We start from the raw sequence: 15,085 nt of genomic DNA, 5'->3' as shown, positions 1-15,085 counted from the left end.
GTATACCTATGTAATGTAATTTAATTGGGTAGTTACGTTAAAAAGAAAACATTTTTACTGTAATTTTTTTTTTAATATAACATATTTATGTTTTTATTTTAAAGAAATATATTGTAAAATAAAACTAAAAAATGTAAATAATAAAGATTAATGAAATAATCATTTTTAAAATACAATACTATCAATAAACATAGACATACAATCCTCCCCAGTAGGCTTACAATTTTATAATCCCGTTCAGAATCGCATATAAATAAACCAATCGCCGATTGTCCGTGTGATGAGGAGTCGTCATTATCCCCCATTACCACGCATCATCGTCATCATTCGGCCGACGGTAGTGCTTAGCTCACGCAAGCTTGTCGCTTACCCACTTGCCATTTGACGCTTGCAACCTGCAGTTATTGACCGGGCGCTTAGCTGCCAATTCTCGCACTTGTAAATAATGCGCTTAGATAGTGAGTTTCTCAATCTCTGCAAATCTGAAGATAGAGTTCAAAATTATGAATTTTAAATTGAAGAGAATTTAGACCACCACGTTTTTAATACTCGTATTGTTTATACAAACTAGTTGTGCAATGGTTTGCCGGCCATTGTGTTTCCTCCCTATTAAAATAAGAAAACAATATCTTTACTTCCCCAAAGATGAAATACCTATGCCTTGATAAAAACATAACAATATCGGATCGATAAGACGAATTTGTAGTGATTTAGCTAGCATGGTCGAACTATTGATACGCCAACCGATATTGGTAATTATTTTTTAATGATAAACTAATGTTTATAAGACAAAGTTTTATGCACAGCATAAAGGATAACACATAATTATAATCAATAATTAGACGCCTGAAATATCAATACAATTTGTATCTTATAATATTAATATCATTTGGCGGGTTAGAAATAAGCCGACATAGGTCAGTGGTTTCAGAGCACCTGACCGGATATCAGAAGATTATTCAATTCAATTCCGTTGGCGGCATTTATTTTTACTCTCGAGATATTTTCAAATGGTATTGATATTTCAAGCGACTAATTATTGCTTATAATTATTTGATAACGGTAATGCTAATCGATATACTCTGGCAATACTGGCAGCTGTCAAATTAATTAACGTCAGACAACTATGTGATTGTTGATGTTTTGATTCTCAAAAGGGAGTAAATTAGTTCATGAGGTCATTAGTTATATGACTAACAACTTTCGTTCCTCGTCTCTTTCGTTTTCGTTCCTAAGTCGGAACGGAATCAATTAACCGCGTTTCGATCGTCCATGAATCGTGTATTCGATTTCTTTCAACTTAAGGGCTTAGTTAGTTCACCTCCATTAATTAATTATTATACGCGACATTATTCAAAAATTCATGCATATTGACAGATTATCCGACACCTTGGAGGCCCTGTTTTTGTTTATCGACTGTCGTAATCATATTTTGAACGTGCTCGCGAACATCGCAAACTGACCATGGATCACGGATTTTGTCAATATTGTATTGACATATTATGACTTTATTAATCGGTATAAAGTCATCGGTAGTTGCGCCTATCGATCCGATATTGTAAAGTTATCGATTTCACTGTCTTAGACCCCCTGGGGTCGGTTTAAAAGCCATAACTTCAACCCTGAACAAGGAGCATACCGCTCAAATATCAACATTTGAATTAATTAGTTTTATGGATGCGACATTTCCTGTATTTTGTCACTGCACTATATAAACCATAGGTTCTTATTAGATGATTATTCCTAAATATCCTACTACAGTTGACTTAAACCTTTAAAATATCATTTACAAAATGATGGGTTGATTCTTCATCCTAACAGAGAAGTTTAGTTGTGGCGTCGTTATAGCGCATTGACTTTTAGCTCGAGAACAAGTGACAAAAATAAAATGTCACCGCGCGCTGTTCTGTTCTCTGCTGGCAAGGGGTTAAGCTAGGTTCATAGTGTAATCCGACATTCTTGTTACCACACAGCTCGAGTGTTCTGTGTTCACCCAACTCGAAATTTGCGGCCTAACCATGCCGCCCTGCTACTTTCGGTCCAACTTTCCTCACCAAACAACCCAACCAGCAGCGAAACACTATGCAAAAAGGCCAAATCATCAACGCAATCTTCAAATTTATACTTAAAAACGAAAGTTTTTGCTTATTTATTTGCGTATTTTCTTGACGCTTTTCTTTAAACAGTTTAACATGGGTGTGATAAACCTCGGTTCACGGATTTTCTTGTGTCGAGTTTGCACAATTTACAACACATAGAAAAAGGGGAGTAGTATTTATGTAGAGATTTAAGTAACACTAAGTGGATAGTGGTGTTATTTTTACTAAGTGGTGTGGTTATATGCGTGTTTTTGTCGTTTGTATCGAGTCCGCTATGGCGCATATACCGGTTATCTTGAATCTCATCGTTTGTTCTTGCTTCCCTGTAGCCCGATACAAACACCGCTATTGTTGTTAAGTCGTTATATCGGCGGAGGTGTCAGGCCATGACACGGGGCTATATATCAATAAGTCAGATGAAACGATAGCCATAAATCAAGGCAATTGCTTCTTCACGCGGTTCAACAGTTCATAATTTACCAACTTTATAACGTGGAGCCATTGTTGAGAAACGCGCTGAGGCGAGGCTGCTGGGAGATGTGCTTTACAGTGGGGAAACAAAAAATGTATCTTATGGACCATCAAGCGGTTCCACCCCTGTTGTATGCAGATAGGACGGTTCATGACGTTATCACCTTTTATCCATTTCCATTTTTATCAATTATATTTTTCTTGGGATTGGTTATTCCAATGTTGTTAAATGGTGCCGTTATTAATATCAAGTTAAGATAGTTTTTAAAGTTAATCATAGGTGGCGATAGTTGCACTGTTGAGAGCGAGTGGCTCCGACTGCACCCGAGAATAACCGATTCATAGGTCGGGAGCTCTTTTGAATTTCTGTTCCCCGGCAGAATAACTTATACACTCAATCAGAACGGTCCAGTAATATTTTATTTTATTATTAATTTATGTATATATAACAGTAAAATATGTCAAACCGCACAAGAGCCCCAACTGCCCAACCGTCTGGACCCAGTCGGAAGGTATTGGGGAGGGAAATAAGTTGGGGAAGAGGAAGGCGGGAAAGTATTTAGTAACCTTTTTGTAATCTTGAACGAAGCAAGCATTTATTGAAGACTCCCGTAATTGAGTATATTTTATACCGAGTGATAAAACTCACATAGTTATCCCAGAATTACAGTTACATAGTATTTATAATTTTGCCGATATTTTTCAAATTCATAAGCCAAATTATTCTGTCCAATAAAATTTTACTAAAAAACGTGTTCCACTATTAGAACGCGATAAGATGTTTTAGTTAGAGCGTTGGGAGCGTTTAGAGGTAAAAAAGTGTTACCTATTTTCACGTCTCATCTAAATATAATAAAACAACAATGGTTTCAATACAGGTGATTTGTTTAGGTATAAATCATGTTTATATCCATTATTACGAATGTAGGTATTAAGAATAGTTTCTTAGAATGATGAGATTTCAGCAAACACGATGACAAAGTTATTGGTTATTCTTTTAAACAATTTGTATTTTAAAATCAGCGTTGAAATTTTTGTCTCAAATCCACCTGCAAGCACTCATGCCACACGTAAAAGTATTTTCCTGCCGGCTTAAAATTTTATTTTATGTACGTAATAACGCATGGTAAATATTTCTAAGTGTTTTCGTTTTTACAAATGTTTCAATTCCGTAGCGTTAATAGTAAAAATGTGTAGCGTGCAAATATTGCAAATGTTTTCACATAATTTGTGCATTACTATGGTAAACATTGCCAATTGCCAGCAGAGCATTGCTAATTTAATTTATTAAAACCTTTTGCAAACGGGATAGCATGCCGATTCTTGATAAACTTTGAGTACATTCATAATATATCGGAAAACGTATTCATGCACCTTCGTTTGTCCTGATAGTACACAATGACGAAACGCGAAAATAATAGAGTTTCAATTCACACATGTTCCGACATCGCCATAACACATTCGTGTTTTACTAATAGTTTATTAGGAAACCTGTCAATTCATTCGTTAATATAGTATAATTTTGGAATATTTTATATCAGTTAGTTTTCTCCATGCAACAGATCATGGCTTCACACTTCACACTGTAATGTTTATAATCTACATACCACCAATATGTTATATGCTTACTTACATTTTCTAATGTATACCTAACTTTTTAATACCCACCCGATTTCAAAATCTGGCTCCGCTGGATATGACACATAGCCTAAACTTTTATTAATCGACGACGTGGAGGCGAACACCGTATCCTTGGACAGGAGGGATTGAAGAGAAATGGAAAGCTTTTCGTAGATGCTCTGGTGCATGCAGATGATGCATATGACACTTCAAGGTTTGCAGTGCCACAATGGATAATGGTGATTTACATTACGGAGTAAAGAATTCAAAAAGTTTGGATGAAAATTCTGATATGTACCTCCATTAACGATACGACTACTATTTACGAACAGACTTTGTTTTTAATCTTCTCCTGGTCCCAATATCCTGTTTTAATCAGGAGTCAGAAAGCTCATGGTAGTTATTATTATATCGGGGATTATTAAAAATAAAAGACTGTTGACTCAGACCTATGACGTTTATTGACACTCGCACACTCGTTATGATCTCCCACGTGACGCATCAGGACTGCCAACATGGCCATACATAACAGTTATCATTAGCTACAAAGCCGAAGAAAATTTTTTGATCTGCGATATGAAAACGACATAAGCTGCTAAGAGCAAAATAATATTGCTAACCATAGTGACTTTGTTTGACTCTCTGACCAATAGGTCTTTGGATTTCTATCATCTTGCCACTCCAATCATTACAACGCAGGTTCTAATTATTATAAAATGCTCAATAAATAAATTTAAAAAAAATATATTTGACATAAAAGAATTTATAAATGTATTTTCCCAAGACGGATTCAAAACATTTATCCAATTCCTACCAAGAATAGCTTCAGACGATAGATTTTTAATAACTAATACTGGTAAATCCACGACCAATTTAGAATCATCTTTTACACTTACTTTTGCAATAAAAAATCCAAAACAATATAAATTTTGACTATTTGCTGTAAACAAATTACCATAGAACTGACTTAATTTACAAGTTTTGAAAAATTTTATGTACATTTTGTGACTTCGAAGGTCGATGAACTCCCTGTGTCAATCATGAAGGACATTTTCCTACCGTTTACAAACAAATCAATATTAGCTGTTTCAGACACGGACATATTTAAAACATTTATATTACCCACACATTTTACATGATTAATAACAATTGATTTGTCACTAGAACAAAATTTTGACGTATGACCGTATGTATTACACTTGTAACATTTCCAATTCCTTGACGGACATGACTCTGGTTGATGACTGATAAAACACCTCTCGCATCTTTTTCTGGGATTTCCACGTGATGGAGATGAAAGACGACTTGATGACATTGAACTCCTTTGACCTTGTTGCGGACTAGTACTCCTTTGACGTGACGTTTTCGGCTTTACTTCGAAAACTCCCGATGAAAGATCTTCTTTGTGTAATATTTCTGCAGAACAACTTACTGTCTCCATATTCTTCACATTTTTTTTTGCTTTTTCGAAACTCAGCGATTCATCTTCAGACAGTAATCTTATAGTCATGGCTTCATTTTTCACACCGCACACCAATTTATCCCTCAAGGCTTCATCCAGAAATGCTCCAAAATTACATGATATTGACAGACTTTTTATTTCTGAAATGTAATCATCAATTCCCTCGTTCGACTGTTGCTGACGATTATAAAATTTATATCTTTGGGCGATCGTACATTTTTTTTCTTCATATTTATTTTGAAGTGTTGTTACAATCTCGTTATAAGTTAACTCTTCAATATTTTTCGGATGAACTGTTTCTTTTAAAATTTTATATTTTTCCGCACCAATAATCATACAAAGATATCCAATTTTCTCTTTGTCCGTAATATTAATTACTTTTAAATAAATTTGAACACGTTCTAAAAACATTCCGAAGGTTTCACAACTCGACTCGTATTGCGGCACTGGCAAAGTACTCGTAGACATGTTAAAATGATTGAAAAAAACAAAGACGAAATCACTGTTTTACACTGGACTTAATATTACTCGTTATTAATTTAACTTTTTCGATTATCCTCGTCGCCAATTATTATATCGGGGATTATTAAAAATAAAAGACTGTTGACTCAGACCTATGACGTTTATTGACACTCGCACACTCGTTATGATCTCCCACGTGACGCATCAGGACTGCCAACATGGCCATACATAACAGTTATCATTAGCTACAAAGCCGAAGAAAATTTTTTGATCTGCGATATGAAAACGACATAAGCTGCTAAGAGCAAAATAATATTGCTAACCATAGTGACTTTGTTTGACTCTCTGACCAATAGGTCTTTGGATTTCTATCATCTTGCCACTCCAATCATTACAACGCAGGTTCTAATTATTATAAAATGCTCAATAAATAAATTAAAAAAAAATATATTTGACATAAAAGTTTTTGCTTTGCAACAAAATCCCATCCACAACACGAATCTCATTAATAATTGATCCTGCATTCAAATAAGATTGACAATACATAGGCTTAACCATTTAAATACATTATATCTAACATCTGTCCCTTTACCTTAAAGCACTCGAGCGGTATAGAAATAACATTATTCCTCAACTAAATAAGTAAGTATGAGTCCTCTTTCTGCAGACCTCCATTAGCCACAACAATTCTCCACACCTGTTATTTACTGACATGCTATGCTGTTTGTACAGTGTTACACTGTGTGTGCAGTATTTCATACAATGGATAAAGCCCACCGACAAAAGTTATAACAACCCTACTATACTTGCAAAACCAATTTTCGTTTTACCTTCGTAAAATATTTTTTAAATTAGTAAACTAACAAAGGTCAATTAAGTACCGACTTACTCTAAGACTACTCCTCGATTGAAAAAATTGCTCAAAATGACTAATTTTGAACCAGCGACTTTTTCAATTTGAAATTCTCATTTTAACAAAATTGGAAAGACATATTTTATTCAACATCCAGTGAATGTGACTAGTAAGTCATTTACATTACCGGAGTTTTAAGGGACAGTTATGAATTGAGAGTTTCAAGGATGGTTTCTCTAATAAACATGCTAGATGAAGGAATATTGGGATAATGTGGTAGTGTGATGCCTAACCATAGGTAGATAAATGATGATGAGGAAATTTCGTAACGCCGTGATGATGCCTAAAGAAGGCAAAGGGAAGCAGATAACAACCAATGAGGCATCTAAAATTCTAATTTTAAAGAGGTTGACATTAGCTTCACGCGTAAATACCAAATGGTTTAGTTCAAAACTTTCATATTATACTAGGCATTAGCAGCATTAAAAAACTAAAAATCAGCTTTTTTGTACAAATTTCTTCTTCGTACGTTTGGATTTTCTATTGTGGATACAGAATGATGCAGAGATCCTTCAACAATTCAATATCATATGTGGCGACGCGAAGTACAACATTTATGCTCAAATGAAATTCTTGGTTATGCATTTACAATTTGAAATGATATATTTTTTAAATAATATGGATACTTTCAGAGTATAATATGATTTGATCAAAGAGGTCGTATAAACCACAGTAATATCTCCTGCCGACTTGTCATAGATTGTAGAACACTACTAGCTTCTGCTACTGCCGTGAGCAGGGAACGGACTGGAGAATTTACTGGTCATTGTCACGAGTGTCGAGTACCTGTCTAATAATATTTTAAAACATGGTGCTTTTGTCACTACTGCCGCTATAAAATAGAGGATTTATATTCATGCTGCTGATGTCGGAGAATGAAACAAATATTTTAGCAAGATGTTGGATGTTGACTTTATGTACTTCTGGATACTTAAGAGTCAATACTCTTTCATCTTTTAAAACAATTTAAAAACGTGTCGTCTTTTTTCCGTAAGTTAAATTATTTTAAGTACCATAATTCATTAAAGAAATAACGTTCTTGCTTAAAATGATGCCGCATAATTGCCGCTAAGAATTCCAGACGGAAAAGCTGTAAAAAAATTCAAGAGACCAATGCTCACCGTTTGTTAGTTATTGAAGCTAAATACAAGTAAGAAAACACAAAATAATTAGGTGATTTCTAAAGCGCTGTTTTCATGAAAAATTACAAAAGGAACTTTGTATTGCTCAATTTATGGACGTCAGGAAAAATATTTATTCGGGTGATTTATTGTAAAATATGAGGCATTTTTCCTTCTGGTTAGGTTGGGTTAGGTTAAGTATTATAAAAACGAAATGACAATTTCATAATCCCAGAAATCACATATATTAGCTTACAGATTTTCACTTTATAGTTTGATGCAATCATTTTTTTTAAATGATTTCGTCTTTCTTAGGTTGGGGAGTTGAAAATCTATCACAATATTTAAGACTAATGTAAATTCCGATTCTCTATTCACGGCCTATTTAAGCTTTTGATCAAATAATAATTATGTGCCAAGCATAGTGGTCATGCTGTTTTGCCCAAACAGAGATCTGAAAATCTCCAAAATCTTTTACACACGATTATCTCTTAATGCACGCTTTTTAAAATAGCATCGTTTTGCCATCAGACGTTAAGTAGTTAAGAGTAAAGATTTATAAACCTACATATCGTTGGTATTTGCGATATCGTAATAAATTTAAATGTCATCCGCATTATAATAAATAATAATAATATATATGTGTGTTATTCACAAAGCGGCAGTGGAATATCGTGAAGGCAACTGCTGCAGTAAGAAGTAAGAATGAAGAGTTGTGGCTGGGGTCAGACAATAGATTCTGCTACGTGAGGGCATTGTTATCATCAACCGATGATTTATAACTATGTCGTCTGCGGTCCGTGTTTCCAGTTGCGCCTCGTTGGATAAGATTAAAGATCTAGGAAGATTTGAAGACGAAACGATGTTAGTAAATGCAGATTTTTTTAAGGAGTTGAATTTCAATTTACTGACGCACCTGATAGCTTTTAGAAATTGACACCAAGTCGTAAGCACAAAACTGAGGAAAGTGCACTGTTTGCACCGTCGATATTTAAAAGTGAAAACTGGATTTGTCATAAGTCTTAAGCTTGATAGTATAAACTAGAAGCATAAGAACTAATCTAATTAGTAATCTGATTAAACTTCACACATCAGTTACGATGACCAACAAATTTCTAACAGGAATAGCTATCGACGACTTATGTACAATGCCTAAAGTTTTTGCAAGTTTCATGGACACAGACTTTCTGTTTCATGGTTAAGATTAACGTAATGCTGCAAAATGAGTTTATTTCATTGCGTACCTCCAAAATAATGATGTTTTTGTGGGCGTGATAGTAGATGGGGTAAGAAAGGATATCGTGCCATTGCGTACGTATTCACTTCAAGCCCACTTTCAACTCCTAATGATTTCAATAAAATAAATAAACAAAGGCGAAAACACTTCCACCAAATTCTTCGTGTCACAATAAATTTGCCACCAAAGTTGTCCGGTCATTTAAATGTCCTACTTAAAATTCTGTTGGCCAGAATATTTGTGCACGCAACTCTGGCCTGACCAAGGATGCACATCTCTTATCTGATCTGGCGTCTTTTCTTTGTCACCCTGCACGTCCACTTGCGCCTTTGTCTCAAATATTTATTCCTAAACAGAAGACCATTGATCAAAATAATAATGCCAATAATTTTAATACAATAACAAACCATAAAAAGCGCCCTGCCAAAAGTTCAATGTCAGCAGACAATGAGTGGCAGACAGTAATTTTGTTTTATTTTTTATTTGAAAACACCTGCAGGTGACGTTGCTGTTCATAAGGTTGGTACGATTTTTTTTCTTTCTTCAGGATGACTTACCATGGAGTTTGTAAGTAACTAGAAAGATAAGGTAAAACAGATAAAAAAAAAATAAAAAAAACTGATGGTACTATAAATTGTACCTCACTAAAAACCACCCACACAAAATAGATAACTGCATTTAAAATTATTTAAAGCATTAAAACAGTTTAATAACTAAAAATGGGAAAATATTCATATGGGAGTTAAATTAGCCGATATTACCTTTTATAGCTTCTGCATTAAAGAATCAAGCCAGTGTATATGGTATTGAAGAATTCACGTCTATTTTTTTTAAACTAACTTAATGCAAAACTTTATGAAAATAAGTAATAGGAGAGACATTCCTTCGGTTAGCTCTCACTTCATAAAATATTTAGAAAACGGTGGCAATCAGCTGACGCGACGTGAGAAATGCTTATTTCATACCTGACCTCACTGAAAGACATCCTGATCTTTCACTGCCTCGTATATTCTTGTTCTACAGCAATGGGCTAAGACGCTCTCACCGCGCGCCGTTGTGCTCACATGATGCACAGGTAAAGAGTCGGCGATGTGTGAATGCGGTACGGAATTACAGACCACCGGACATGTGATCAATGAAGGCCCGCTCCATTCATTCCTTGGTGGATTGGCGAGGTCTTCAAAACACAAGGCGACTTCTGAGGCCCTAGATTGACTCGAAGACCTAGATGTTCCACTCTGACCCTCACCATACAAAATTGAAGAAAAAAAAATCTAATTCCAATATCTAATTATAAATCTCAAAAACACAACAATGCTTGTAACCCATCAAATGAAATTACTATGACAGAGTTTGATAAATGCTTCATCCATAGAAAAGAAGAAAACTAGAAGTGTCTTCCACATAAATTTGAATGGAAACAAATGTTGCTCTGTTTCACTTACACTACACGGAAAAAACTTAGATATATGAAATACTGTTAATTTATTAAAAATATGGTCAAATTATTCGTTTTCCTGTTGAAAAGTCCCATTTCATGTCCTATTCCCTAGTTCAGGTCTATAACGAATGAATTGAAAGAGTTCCTAACAAAGTATTAGTGAAAAGCGAATGTTTTATGAGGATGACGGAACACGTATTCATACAACATACTAATATTGTCGCATTCCTTCGTGATATTTATTAAGAAAAGAACACGTGTTCTCGATGTGTTCTGAATGAATAATATTTTATCAGGAAGTTGGCATGCTCTCAATTTTTTAACAGGATCGTTTGAATTTTGAAAACACAGTTTTGTGTTGGAAATTTAAGACTCAATTAGGCAAATATTCGGATCGCGAAACACGCCCACAAAGGCATTTCTGGTGTTCTTCTGCATTCTATGGCTTTATCCTTCCAAAGCCAGAGGTGACACGAGCGAACATTGCAAACTGCAGCCGCCGCGTCCTAATTCGAATGAATTAATGCCAAGCCATCATGGTCCAGTCATCGCTTCTGGTAACTGCTGGCAACTTGTGCATTGTGTGCGAAGCTGCGAAGTAATATATTTGCTAAGTAATAATGTCTTGTCGGTCTTTCCGCGCTTGTACGCTGTCAGATTAAGTGTCCGAGACAAGGATTCGTAATATTGCTGAAGTATAACTCTGGAATACTGCTTAATATAATGAGAAGTGATATTGTTCATTAGATCGGGGTATGTTGCTAGTGCGGGTATTTTGATATTTTTTTTCAATAAACTATACTGATAAAACTCCAAATAATAGTTATCATTTTATAGGCATTAGAAAATCATACGAGAATAAAGGTGATTATATCGACAGGCGTAGAATTTTTCGATAACTGGGCGATTTATGTACTACTAAAGAATCAATTATCTTTTCAGGGTTACCCCAACGTAGTTTAATATTGACAACATCTCCCTATTATAAAACATTTAGATGTTTTTAAATGTGAATACCGTACAAAAGTGCCTAACAACTATAAAAAATCATTAATCATCTCTCGATAGCGCAATACATTCACCGTAACTGTTGCTCCAGCCTCATTTTCGAAAAAGTAAGGTCCAATGACCCCGCTGGACCATAAACTGCACCAAACAGTCACACGTCGATGATAGAGAGGCTTTTCAACAATAACTCTTGGGTTTTCCGAGCCCCAAATGCGACAATTTTGCTTGTTGACAAAGCCACCGAGGTGGAAATGGGCCTCATCACTCAAGATGATTTGTATTTAAATAATTTCAATGCGTTGTTGAAGCGTGTATCGTTTCAATCAATTTTTATTAATGGCGTAGTTTTTACTTGTCAAATGTCAAAAAATGACAGCTACAAAAGTAACATCTACCGAAATAGCGGGCTATTTAAAATGACAACTCTTATTGGAAAACCCTGTATTACAGTACATGTGGTGGCTTATCAGACACAATTATGAGGTGACAATCCGGACGTTGAAAAGAGGGATGGAATGAATAATGTGTTAACAAAAATTAATAAAAAGTAAATGAAAATATGTATAATTATATCAAAAAATAATTACGTTTAAATTAATGAAATATTTTTATATCATTTTATTTTGCGTTTCATTATTTATTAATAAAGTCAACATACATATTATTTTCTTAGTACTGTGGAATGTTATGCGGCTAAAAGTAGAACGAAAGGGAAAGAGGTGGGATGGGGCAGAGGAAAGTTGGGAAGTACACCGAAAAAACTGAGTATTGCTAATTTATTAAGAACCTCTTCAAATTATTGGTAATCCGGTTAAAAACGGGATTGCAGGTTTCCGATAAACTTTTAGTAAACTATAAATATACTATCACGATCCGAATATTTTCGCATTTCGTCGTGATATATTATTAAGGCAGATGCACGTGCATTTTTTAATTCATTTGTAATTCCTGTACCTACTCCCGTTTTTAACCGGATTACCGATAACAGTTTTTTTTAATAAATACGCAATATTCATTTTTCTCCGTGTAGAAACCTGGCAATTAAGATCTGGTTACCAAACACGGCGAAAGCCATTTCAAGCAACATATCGATTCTCAGTGGCGGCCTTTCTTATAGCCGATACTGAAAGTACCTATCTAGAACTCCAAGCGTTTCGATTAAATCAATCGAATACTTAAAAAGGCATATTTAAATTATAAATTGTCATTGTATTTATATTATACGAGTAGTTTAACGATTGATAATATCTTTAAATCTGTGTTTCCTGCATTTAAAAAAAAACGGGAATACGAAAATTAAAATCCAAGAAGTATTAGGCCTATTCAGCCATACATCAGTCACAGTTAACTAAGGATGGGTTGTTTCCGCAGAATTTGGACAATTCATCAAATTTGATGGTTGTTTTTCAAGTTCTTTGAAGGTTTCTTCAAGTTCGGTTATTATTTCAGTTTTGTGAAAGAACTGGCCAATAATGATTCAATAACAGAACATTAACAGAATCTGCACACAGCTTGAAAATTAACGTTCAAATTTGATGAATTGTTCAAATTCTTTGAAACAACCCGTCCTAACGGTAACCACGCATTCTTCAATCGGAATTATTTCGCATCATCCGACAATATCCAACTAATAATTTTAATTCGGATAATGACGGCAAGGCACGTTTCAATTTGCCTGTCACATACCGGAATTCGAACAACACATCAACCTGTCAAGATCTGACGTCCCGACTCATCAACTATTGATGCGGTGCTTTGAGTATTGACGCTGCATCGCAAAACGAAACCATTGCCATATTCAGATAAAACATAATACATACTGAATTCTGATTACAGCAGTTGTGCATATTAAAATCTCAGAGTCACTTTTATGGGACCGCTTTTGCAGACAATTATTGACGTGTCTGTAATACGTAATCTTTTCAAAGAAAGCTTCGAGTTCTGCCAATACTTAACTTGTGAATTAATTATCCAACTATTTCTAATGCATTACAAGTTGTGAATGTTTTATTAGTTAACACTGTTTAGCATCGATGAGAATATTGATGTTTAAGAAACAATTGTTGTTTCAATGCGAATGCACATTATTTGCGCATGTTAATGTTAGAGAAATGATTTTTGACATGTTCCATAAGTTAGTCTAAACATGTACACATTTTTCAAAACACTTGCATTGTAATCGAATTCAATTTAGTTTTATTGTGTGCAATGCATGGAGGACAATATTAGAATTTAAATACAGAAGCTTTTTAGATAAATTACTATTTCTGATGGTGCCTCAACGGGATATTTTCACAAACTATGAATACCGTTAAAAATATGTAGAAGATTTAGAACGGGTTGTTTCACAAACTTTGAACAATTCATCAAATTTCAAAGTTGATTTTCACGATCTGCCATTATTGGCCAGTTGTTTTATAAAACTGAAATAATAATAGAACTTGAATAGAACCTTCACAGAACTTTGAAATTGGTGAATTATTCAAATTCTGTGAAACAACACGTCCTTTCAGTTTATTTTTCTGATTCTGATCGTTGTACTAAAAATGTGTAATTTTAATATTTTCATTACCTAACATTTTATTTAATTTTAATATGTTCATTAATTATTGATTTGGTTTGAATACGAAACGGTTCCAACTGGCTACAACATCATTATGACAGAAAAAACGCCGTTGGCTGGTTAGACGGTTAAAGTGGAAGATACTCTCAATATCGCCCTGAGACCACAATTCAGAAACGCTTCGTTGCTTGAAATGTATTTAGCCAAGTTTGGTGATCAGATCTGAATAGCCAGGTACTCCCCCACCTTCCTCTTCCCATCTCCTTCCCCTCGCCACTACCTTCAGCCTTACAACATATTCCAATTAGGGATGCCATGGTCTCACTGTGTCCAGACTTCGGAGCAGTTGGGACTCTTGTGCGGTATTCATATTAAAAAAATAATAAAAATACGGCCGTCACCAACGATGCCCAGCGTGACGTCTACGTCGTTTTGGTTGCAGATCGAAAATGACACATTTTATATCACCATAGAAAACTATAAAAATTCCTTCATTATCGTTTTTTTTTCCACTGTAAAAATTATTGAAAATTCCCTATTCTATCCGCTTTAAAAAATAATCCAGGCCCTAAAACAATTTGTAAGAAAGGTTTCAGTTCAGAGTTTCAGATGAAGATATTCTCATTATCGGTAAGAGTGTGACTTTCAACATCAAAATACTGCTATAAACAGCTTTGACTGTGATCCA

Source organism: Hesperophylax consimilis, chromosome 6 (genome assembly GCF_061612785.1).
Source record: "Hesperophylax consimilis isolate HC1 chromosome 6, BYU_Hcon_1.0, whole genome shotgun sequence".
Lineage (NCBI taxonomy): Eukaryota > Metazoa > Arthropoda > Insecta > Trichoptera > Limnephilidae > Hesperophylax > Hesperophylax consimilis.
This window is presented reverse-complemented; position numbering follows the sequence as displayed.